Source organism: Theobroma cacao, chromosome 2 (assembly GCF_000208745.1).
Source record: "Theobroma cacao cultivar B97-61/B2 chromosome 2, Criollo_cocoa_genome_V2, whole genome shotgun sequence".
Taxonomy (NCBI): domain Eukaryota; kingdom Viridiplantae; phylum Streptophyta; class Magnoliopsida; order Malvales; family Malvaceae; genus Theobroma; species Theobroma cacao.
Genome location: NC_030851.1, coordinates 19,138,700 through 19,149,712, shown reverse-complemented (window position 1 = coordinate 19,149,712; position 11,013 = coordinate 19,138,700). Strand labels below are relative to the sequence as shown.

The 11,013-nt window shown below is 31.6% G+C and overlaps 1 long non-coding RNA gene across 1 annotated transcript; it reads right to left on the bottom strand.

Moving 5' to 3' along the window:
* On the bottom strand, window positions 8,437–10,626 carry LOC108660763. Its single transcript, XR_001926437.1, has 3 exons — window positions 10,227–10,626; window positions 10,062–10,146; window positions 8,437–8,650 (listed from the first exon to the last, which is right to left on the bottom strand). It is a non-coding gene; the product is annotated as an uncharacterized LOC108660763 (long non-coding RNA).

Sequence of the window (11,013 nt, the reverse complement as noted above, 5' to 3'; positions counted from 1 at the left end):
AATCCATTGGTAATTTGCAATGGAAAATTCCATTGAAAACACACTACTAATGGAAAATTCAGTAGGAATCCACTAAAAACATAAATTTCATTGGTAAAAAAATCATAATTGTAAATTAATAAAAATAATCTATGCAACTTACAATTGACATGCAATTAAAATCCTTAATTCAAAGTCGACTTGGTAGAATTAAAAATCATCATAAACACACAATATCTAAAAATGTTAAACAAATATAAAAGTAAAGCTAAATATGCTATTGTATATCATATTAAAAAAATATCCAAGTCCAAATTTGAAAAATAGACTAATATCATGAAATGTCGCTTTACTCTTTAGAATCTAAACTTGAAGTACTCACATGGCCTTTTTTGAACGCTTTATCATCATTTATTTCATACTTGCCATAAATTCATTCATGGCTCCAAAATGTTGCGTCAATTACTTACACATCTAACTCATGTCGTTTGATAGATTTTCCACTTTTTCTTCTAATTTAATGTTAAGACTGATGCTAGGGCTATCTACTAACTCAGATGTTGCTGCATCATTAAGTATAATTGTAGCAGGCCTCTAAGAACTAAACTTATACATGTGAGTGCGTGTAGTTGTCATCCCTTTAATTGCTTCAGTCCAAGCATGTGAATCTAATTTTGGCTGTGAGGATGAATCTTCACCATACTTTTGTGATAATGCGTAGTATACATTTCCTGTAAATTAAAAAGTGAAAAGGATTAGTATATAATTATATTGTTAACTTTTAACTAAAAATCAATCAATTTTTTATGTACACTAATATTTTTAGACTTGCTGTTTATGAAATCACCATGATCTCCTAAATGTCTATGGGTGCAGTTGGATACTTCCACAAAGCTGACATCTTTATTCGTCTCATTTGCCTGCATTCATTTACAATTATATTTAATCATAATGTATATATTATACATAAAATGTAAAGTATATTAGAAGATGGAAGTAGTAGTATGTAAAGCATAACAAATAAATATTAATTCATACCATCATTTTTGCATGAACAAGGAATGGAACTGAACCGTTAGTATGCTTTGTAATGCTTCATTTTTTTTTGTATTAAATGATTCTTTCTTGCTTGTTCTAATTTGTTCTGTCATTTTCTGTACCCCATATCATATAGATAAAGGGCATCCCAAACTTCATATGTTATCTATTGCCTTGACATGCCTTTGTAGTCCATGATGTTTTTTGTTTTGGCTTCTTTCTTTGCTTGTGTCCTCTCTTTTGAAAATATGTCTCTTAATTGATTAGAACAAATTTTATTCCATATCTGTCGAACCAAATGATATTCATTTGGAGCTCAGAAAAAATTTTCCTATAATAAAATAATAGAATAAATAAAAAAGTTAATACATAATTAAAAACAAGAAGTTATAGTTTAATTGAATATTAAACATATACCTCAAATTTCTTAAACATTAAATCCTTAACGTTATTAGGGATTTTCTTCCATGTCGACCATGGATTGTGGAAGTGATTTTTTATAATTCTTATTATTATTGTGGTGACTCTTGTCTCAAAAAAGTACTAACACAAGATAAAAGAAAATTATTGCTTAGTAAAATATATACGAGATATAATTATTTCATTATAATACAAGATAATATACCTATCTTCAAGAAGAGTTATACGCAATCTTTGGTTTGGATTTGTAGGTGTATGTAATCATACACCAGGCCCTCTACCTCTCAACCTTGAGGATATGCCATCTCCACTTGCACTTAACTCAATGGATGTGGATTCATGAGAATCATGGGTAAATGTCACATTGATTGTTGGCTTTGCAAATGCATCAAATGAAAAGGGTGGCTTTGAGGGCAAATCATTGGCCTACTGCCTTTGTGGATCAGTGGATGGATTAGGATATGCATTAGCATTCGTAAGTGACAACATAAATCTAAAGGCATTTGTTGTTCTAGGTCTTGGTTTTGAATGCTTTCCTTCAACCATTGTTTCTGCAATGTAAAAAAATATTCATACATAACTGTTAAAAGAAATTGAAATAAACTATCAAAATAATCCTTAATAAATAAGAATCAAGAGTAATTCCCATTCATTTTTACTATAAAAAATGTTAAGAAAAACATGCCATTCTCACATACATTTAAACATTTTAAAATATAAATTAAAATAATATAATAACATGTCAAGATTTTTCAATAATAATAATTAAGTTAAACAACTATGTAAGAAAAAATACAAAACCAATAACGTAAATTTCTAACATCATCAATCACTTTTAGAATAAGCAAACTTATGTTCTTCATGGACTTCATTATCATCGTTATCACTAAAAGTTTCTTCATCTTGGTTTTCTTGTTCTTCTTCATCAATTTCTTTTTCATCTTCATCTCATTCCTTGTCATCTTTTTTGTCCTCAATCAAGACATTAACCTCTTCATAATCACCTCTTGTTAATACAGTAGGGATATCAAGTTCCTTTGAGGGAGTAACATTAATTGGAATAGACACATCATCTTTTTGGTATACTTCTTCATTCAAATCAATTTCATTTTCTTTGTCTCCACTACATGGAAGGTGGAATCTACTCTTAGCTTTTGTTTTAAATACTGCCCACCAATCATGTTGATCTCTTTCCATTGACGAAGAACTACTATAGTAAACTTGGTGAGCTTGTGTAGCTAAAACAAATGGTTCATTTGTAGCAAGTATTGAGTTGTGTTTAATTTTAGCAAGACCATGAAAAGGGTCTACGATAACACCTTTTTTAGTATCAAATCAATGACACTTAAATAGCACAACTTTATTTTCGATACCAAAATATTCTAACTCGATTATATCCCCCAAGATACCATAAAAGTCACGCTCATAATTATTGTAAAAACTCACTTTGATGTATACCTTACTATTCATTATCTTACGATTTTGCCCATAATCTAAGGTGTGGACTTGAAACCATTTACAAGGTATCCTTTGTAACACCTTGCCATACGTCATGGACCATGAGAGATTTTAAGTATATGTGGGTTAGTTTCATCCTTACGTTCTACGACCTACCAAAATGTAATACATCATTTTCTTGTTTCCTATGCCTATGATCTTAACTTTTTGCATTCCATAATGTTAATGAATTTTAAAGATAGCAATTAGTCAAAGATGTATTGCCAACAAGAATTCTAGTTATAACAGAAAATAACTTAGAATTGTTTCAATGCTATATGGTTGATCGATACTTACAATTCCCAATGCAACACTATTGAAGGTAGTGTGGTAATCAAAACTTGGAATTGGAAGCTCAGGAGTGGGATAAGCAAAAAGTAAGAAAAACTTAATGTAGCCCAAAAAGATGTAACTGAAACAGGAAAGGTAAGCATAAAAAATTTAGAAATCATATTACATTTCAACATTCAAATATTATGACACAAAAGTGGGTGACCCATATAGTAAAAATAATAATAACATTATCAAATGAATATCTTGTGTTAACAAAATGCTTTTAAATTACAACACAAATCTTTTTTGCATGAAAAATGTGGACTTTTAATCATTTGACTATGATTTTACTTCCTTGCTCATCACTTCCTCCAAATATTTTCTTTCATAAACATCTAACTCAAATTTCAAATGCAATCAACTGATATTTCTCTACTATAAATATCATGCACCTAATCTATGCATAGTCATGATTTTGTTCAAGTCATAATTTTCAGATCAAAGATTATTGAATGCACAATCAAGTATGTATATATATATATATATATATATATATAGTCATTATTTTGTTCCAATAGTGGATTATATAGAAGATTATCTATATCTTTCAACTTAAAACTTTTGTCGTTAGTGTATAAGATAATAGTATATTATCAGTATTAGCAAATCATTTCAAAGTTAATAATAATTAGCTAGTCTACTTAAAGTAAAGAAGAAATTGAACAAAAAGATTTTATTAATTTATTGTAAGAGGAATAATTGCTGTTGTAATAAAGATTTTATTAATTTATTGTAAGAGGAATAATTGTTGTTGTAATTTTAGAACATCAACCTAGGTTGCCTTGATTGCAATAGTTGAGGTTGGTAGTGCAAACAATTTTTATTATTAGTTAACAACTTGCATGCCCACACCTTTCTAATACAGGACAAGACAAACTCTGTTTAGTCTCCACAATTCAGAATATTTAATGTTCTATCAAACAAAAATAAAAAACCATATCACTTTTCCGTGTGGTATGCTTTCTCTTTATTAATCTTCTATTTTTTATTATAAAATTCGAGAAGACAATTTGCGAAACCATAATACTAGTAAGAAATAAGAACTGTTGTTCGCTGGGCAGTTACAACCACAAAAAAATTGAAGGAATGGATTTGGGCCTTAGCTAGTAAATTCAACTCAATAACCAACCGTAGCAGATTCTATTATAATTCCACTATAATCCATTCTGTGTTTTGACCCTAACATGGTGAAAATTTTTTCATTAAATCACCTAATACAGAGTAGAAGGGTTCAAATCCTAGCATATAACTTAGAAAGGATGAGCTTTAAAGAACCAAGAGAGCTAAATAAGAAAAAAGAAAGAGAAAGAAAGAAAAAAAAGAAAACAACCTTAAGCTTTAGACCTTAAGATTGGAACTGTAGAGGAAGTGAAGAGTTTAGAGTTGGTAAAGGCTTAGTTAATTTTTCATCACACACAAGTTCGAGTCCTTTTATCAACAAAACTTAAACATTTTATATTTTAATAATAATAATAATAATAATAATAATAAACTTTTAGTATATTCATATTAAACTTTACTATAAAAACTATAAACATTATAAAACTAATATCTTCAGATAATCATAATACATTAGACATTAATGTATAATATGATATATTTAATATTGTTAAATTGTAAACAAAACCAATATTACTTTATTGTGTATATATGAAATAACACAAATTATATGTTATATAAAATGTTATATGTTACAAAGTTTGTATAAATAATAACTAATTATAAATAATATGCTACAAAAACTAAAGTGATAACTAATAAAGTTAATTATAGCTGTAATAATATAACTTAAAGTTTATTATAAGTTATCATAATGCTTATGTATAAATTAAATATATGTATAATATAAGTTTATTATGAAATATTACTATATATATATATATATAAGTGTAATAATTATAACATATTAATACGTAAGATATTTAATATCATATATTAATATTAACATATAAGTTATATAATTTAAAATATATATAACATGTGGTTTCATATTAATATAATTTATAAATATATATATAACTAATATTAAATTGCTATAATGGTCATTTAGAGTTGGCTTAGTGGAGGATATAGTTGTTTCCAGTTATAGTGGATAATCTAGGGATTGAGATGTCATGAGCAAGTATCAAGTCAATTTTCGATCAGTTTGAGGTGGTTGTGGATGTGTTTGTTTCGCATTCCACTTGCAAGAAGTTCTCTAAATTTGCTTTTGCGAGATTTCAATATGAACGAGAATAGATCTTGGCTATCAACTAGGGAAATGGTCTGTTGTTGGTAGGTAGGAAAATTTCTATAAAAAAGCCTTTGATGTGACGAGTAAGCGTGTACCTCCTAGGAATGGGGGTAAATTCTCATAGCTCTAACAACCTTCTTTTAAAGAAATACTGGTGGGAGTGGCAGAGAGAAATGGCGGAGATGAGAAATAGAATTCTAATAATATTCTTCCTTCTAATAATAAGGGAAATGCTCTCAAGAAGATTTCTGACGCTGAGTTAGATGGGGATAAGCAGTTCTCAAAGGTAGGGTGAAAAAAGGTACAAGATAAAACTTCAATTTTCATCCCTAAAATAAATTGGGAATGGTTGAAAAAAAAAGTGCTATTGGTTTTATTTCAGAGAATTCGAATATTACCAATATTACTAGTATGTTGGCCAAGAAGGGTATCATGGTCTAGATCAAAGCTGCAGGAGGTCTCCATGTCCTTGTCACATTCAATAGTAGGGAGGAAATGGATGTGTTGTTGGAGGATTATTTTGAGCATTTCCAAGATTGGTTCACCAGTCTAAATCCCTATGAAACCAGTCAATTGAAAACGGAGTTCTTATGTTGGGTAAAAATTAAAGAGGTGCTAATTCATTTGTGGCATATCATTTTGTTTAAAGTCCTTGGCAATATTTGGGGTCATTTTATCAATACGGATCAGGCCACTATGGATTTAAATTCCTTTGATTATGGTATGATAATGGTCAAGGTGGATAGTTTATGGAATATACCTCTTTATACTTAGATTATGGTTGGCAGGAAATGTTTTTTCATTAGAGCTACAGTGTTGAGAGTTGTTTAATCTGTTGCAGATCCTATTGTTAGTGCTCTGGCAACTATGGAGAGAGGCAATTCTACCGTGAATAATGAGTAAGTGGTGAACCATGATTGTTCGGACACAGTGTCAGTTGACATGGTAGCTTTAAAATTAAAAAAAGATACAACCGTGATGAGTGGGAATGGTTTGGTATTTTCCCATGAATTAAATGTGGTGGAAGATGTGAATTTTAAAAGGAAGGATGTAGCTAAGAAGAGCTAGGATGATTGTGATTCTATTCAAAATTTAAATCATGGAGGAGCTATCTCTATTATTGATTGTGTACCCATTGAACATGTTTTTTCAAAATTAGGAAGGGAATTGAACAGAGGAGGCGGGATTAAGGGAGATGTTGTGGCTAAAGGTGATGAGAGTTGATCAAGTGGTATGAATAAATGTATTGTTGATTTTTTCAGGCTACTTAAGAGGAAGTTTGAATAGTAAATGTGGGGAGAAAATTCTGCCTAGAGTGGAGTAGAATAATGGAACTAATGGCACATTATTTTCCCTTGTGGAACATGGTTTGAAGGAAGCAGATTAGTGGGTGGATTTGGTCCCTAAAAATCTGCCTGTTGCTTTCAATAGCCCATTTGCTAGTGAACAATGTGAACGCGATGATACTTCAATGGAGATGACAATGATTACCTCAGATTATGTAAATGATGTGGGATTAAAGTCTGCTGTTGTTAAGTGTGGAGTTGCTACGAGTACTTGGAGTTCGGATAAGCCACTTTAAATTACACCATCGACGATGGAACCCCTTAAAATGTTTTCTGGTGAGAATGAAGTAAGTCTTTTTGCACAACTTAGTGATGAGGGAAATATTGCGGACTTAAATATAGGAATTGCTGAATTAATGTGTGTTGAAAATAATGAATGGGGAAATAGATGTGGCGTTCCTAATGATGAAATGTTAAGGACTGAGGAAGCAGTGGAACTAGAGTTAGGAATGGCTTGATTAAAGCATCAATGTAGTGGATTAACAAAAATTGAAGCAAAATAAAAACCATGCCTCCTACCTTAAGATCACTTTGGTTGTTAATGCTGAGTTAAACACTATAGAGAATTCAAAAGAGAGTTTTACCTTTCCAAGTGATATCGTAATCAAATGGATTCTTTTTGATGCTGAAAAATGTGAACACCTTGTGGGAAAGAATCCTAGCCATTCAATCGCTTGGCCTCCAATGTTGCACACACAATTGTAATGGATCTTTCCTAAGGAGAGAGTTTTATCCCACGGGCTTGTGCTAGCAAGTGGACAAAGATTTGTCTTCTTTTCTTCTTTGATTTTTAGAAAAGAATCAATGGAGAAGTTTTCTAAAAAACCCTTCTCAAGAGTGGCGACACTCAAAAGGAAAAACTACTAGTTTTTTTTTTCTTTTGTTACCTTAAGAAAGAGTGGTTATAATGTGATATTTATATCTAGGTTTAATTTTATTATTAGACTTATTAAAATTAGCAAAACAAGTCCTTAATATTATAACAATTATAATATTTAACCAATGCCTAATTAAACTCTTTTAATAGGTTCTTAGTAGTTAAAACCTAGAATTTGATTTAAGTCTAACTTAAATCATCATACTTTCAATTTAATCCAAATTGCTACCTTTGTGTGTAACCCATTAGGTTCCTAACATGTTGGCAATGGAATTGAATTATAATTTTATTAATTACTTAATTGAAATGAATCATATTCAATTTTAAATTAACTAATTCAATTCTATAGACCAAGATTGGCATCTAGCAATGCATCATAGCCACCCAATTGTTAGAAGAGTCAAAGGATTCTTTGACAACCTTTCAGTGTATAATTTATCAGTGTAATTCATTCCTTCATTATATATCCTGGAGATGATAAGAGCTTTGTGTAATGCCTACTCTTATTGACCTCCATATTTGTTTCTGTAGTTAGATCATCAACTTTATGCAGACTGTCACAGCCCAAAACCCAGGCCATGACTGGCGTAAGGGCCCAATAGGCATAGCCCACCAGGCCCAAGCAAGACTCTCTATGTAAACCCATAAGTAGTTCATCTATCACTTCTTTTCTTTAGGATCTAAGACTCGTGATTTCTAATAACAATCTCTTCAAAATTTAAATCGTGAAAACCAAGTACATATGAAGTTCACAACAAATCTCACAATTTACATTAAGCCATCACTTATAAACATACAACAGACCTTGACAACCAGCGGAGTGACTCTAGGCATGGGTGCTATCTTTGAGAGTCATAGTCAACCTACCGAAAGATGAATAGGAAGGAGCACCTCGACCTAGGATCCAATTACCTTTGATCTTGAAAACTAAAACATGAAGTTGAAAAGAATGAGTATAAACTTAGTGAGTGACCATAGGAATGAAACAAGCAAATGATATGCAAGATTTTTTAGAAAATACTATGCACTTGTATTGAAACCATGCATTTGTATATCTAAACAAAACTTGATGCCATGTTGTTTTTCAACTCATTTTGAAAACATTTAAGAATATCAACTTTCAATATACAATTCAATCACATTACATTTTCTAAAAAGTCTCTACTCTACAGGACAAGTGCACATGCGTGTAAAATTCATGTATACATTATGTATATATAAGTATATGAATAATTCAAACATACACCAAGGTCATCCCCACACTAGTCACCACGGCTCCGCACATACACTTACCAACCTCAACCCAGCTCATGTGCACTCCCACGCCGCACATAGCTAATATCCTCATGTGCACTCCCACACCGCACATGGCATATATCATTATCATGTGCTCTCCCACACCGCACATGGCATTTATCATCATCATGTGCTCTCCCACACCGCACATGGCATATATCATCGGTGTGTGCTCTCCCACACCGCACACTACCGGCACCGTCATGTGCACTCGCACACCGCACACGCATGGTTATAATTATCATTCAACATTACATTTCAATGCATGGCACACATAACAACATGTAACAAGAATCTTTGCATAACAATACATCACATGCCACAATTCAATTAGTAATTCAACATAATATCTCAAATACGTAATTCATCACATTATACGTTTAAAAATGTAGAAGTATCACTTGTGAAAAGCTTGTTCCCGTGCATAAATTTGAAAAGAGTCAACCAAAGATATTCTAGCATTTCATTCAACACATATGCATTTGTTCAAAACCTTTTAAATGCAAGTTCACTCACCTTACGATGGCAGGATACTGCATCGCTATTAGTTCAGAGGCGTATCTAGCTATATCTACTTGCTGGTGGCTCATTATTTCCTCCGACATGCCACCACAGTACACTATCTTTACTTTTGCACTTCCTAACAACAATCTAAATTCAATATCTTTAGTGTATATCATTTCTACTTCTCTTTTTTATTCAATCGTGAATCCTTATTCAACTAACTTATATCTTGACACATTTTTACCAAAGTTGCCTTTATCCTTTACTTGCGTAATTCTTTAAATTATAAATACTAGCGACTCATTTATGACTCTAGCACATATATTAATCTTTTCTAAGGATATTTATCAAGTTTAACCATTATTTCCACACCAATAACCTAGCATATGACAACAACTATAAATTTACTTCCATTAAGCATTTTCTAAGTCCACATGCACCATAATTTACTTTTACATGCTGCCGTAGGCACAAACAATCAATACATATCTCATTTTTCCTTTCTACTTGTGATTTAGAGGTTAGAACGTTTACCAACCACTTAATCTAGCTCAAAATCACCACGCATTCCAAGATTCTTCCACATGCATGCCTTAGGTTCCTTGGATCTTTATTGATCCTTGCTACCACAAACAAAACCTCACATCATAATTGGTTCAAACTACATGCTTTCAAACAAAACATCAATTTCTACCTTCCTTACCTTGAAATCCACAAGGCAAATCGCCAAAATCTTTTCAACCTCAACGATGGTGTGTGGGTAAAGAGAAAACCCCTTAGTTTTCTCTTTTCTCCTTCAAGGTCGAGCCTCCTTCGAGCTTTTCTCTTCCTTTTTCCTTTCTTTTTTTCCTTTTTTCTTTCTTCTTTCTTCTTTTCTCTCTCCTAGGGTTTAGTTAGGATGAAAAATGAGGTTGAGAGTTGTGAGTTGGGTGAATAAAAGGGTAAGAGAATGGAGAAGTAAGAAAATAAGAGAAAGGAGAAGAAAAAAACTTGATTTTTATGGTGAAGAAAGGAAAATGGCATGGGAGGAAGAAGATGGAGAAGAAAATGCCTTTTGGAGAAGATAAGGATCAGCCATGGATAAGGAAGAAAAGCGTCAAAGCTTTTTTTGGAAGCTTTGACCAAGCTCATGGAAAAATTATCGTTTTGCCATTCAAGTTTCTCCCTTTTTTTTAATTTAGTCCTCCCAAAAATCTTTTAATTCCAATTTCCTTTTATTTTTCTTCCTTTACATGTGTTCAAACAAAATATAAAGTTTGCACTTCAATGCGATATTACCATAATATTTAAATATTTACTTACCTGTGCTAGCTTCATTTAATAAAGACACGCTGGCCCCACTAACATCATTTTTATCCGAAATTCCCTCATTCTTCTTCTCCCCCACTTAGATTGACCATATACTCCTATTTCATGACTAATTTCGACATCAAATAAAATATTAATATTTTAATTTAATTTTATTCCAAGATTTTTCGCTTATCTCCTTG